Source organism: Terrapene carolina, unplaced genomic scaffold (assembly GCF_002925995.2).
Source record: "Terrapene carolina triunguis isolate 2854851 unplaced genomic scaffold, T_m_triunguis-2.0 Scaffold51192, whole genome shotgun sequence".
NCBI classification, from domain to species: Eukaryota; Metazoa; Chordata; order Testudines; family Emydidae; genus Terrapene; species Terrapene triunguis.
Window position 1 is genome coordinate 136,627 of NW_020715543.1, and position 709 is coordinate 137,335.

Here is a 709-nt window from a genome sequence, read left to right on the forward strand (position 1 = left end):
AAGGATCTCACATTCTTTCAGAGCCTGACGCAAAACCCTTCACAACCCCAGAGAAACCGTCCCGTTTAGTGCAACGTGAGCCCTGTCAGGCCCTGTGTTCATAACCCTGATGGCTGCGAAGTTGTTAGTTGTTCCTTGAAATGTCAATTGTAAATGTCTTCAGCAGAGGCAATGGACTGATCACTAAAACAGAGCTAATTAGATGAAGAGGATGCTTTCTTCGGAGGATCAGCAGCTGTGATTGAAGCAGAAAACTCTCGGAGCGATCAGATTAGTAGAAGAGTCCTGGGCAGATTCATTGGTCTGGGTAAAATACCAAATCTGACTGATTATAATGAGACTACTGATGGGATTGAGGAATGAGAGATTTTCCCAATTGCTTCTTGGCTCTCTATGAGCTAAGATCAAAGTGTAGTGTCTGTTCTTATCAGTTTAATTTCTTCTGATGGACATCTGCAAACACCCGTCCTGAAGATGGAATCTTCTGCAGCCATTTTTGAAAAAATTGATGATGCTTTGAAGATATACTCCTGTCAAGGCTGTATCCCTACTTTGAACTTTAGGGTACAAATGTAGGGGCCTGCATGAAGACTTCTAAGCTTAACTACCAGCTTAGTTCTGGTCCGCTGCCACCATCCCAAAGCTAATTCCCTTCCCTGGGTAGCCTTGAGAGACCTTCACCAATTCCCTGGTGAAAACAGATCCAAAC

General features: G+C 43.9%; 1 pseudogene; it reads left to right on the plus strand.

The window, feature by feature from the left end:
• The first annotated feature begins 375 nt into the window (after positions 1-375).
• On the plus strand, positions 376-585 carry LOC113405838 (annotated as a pseudogene).
• Positions 586-709: the final 124 nt, after the last annotated feature.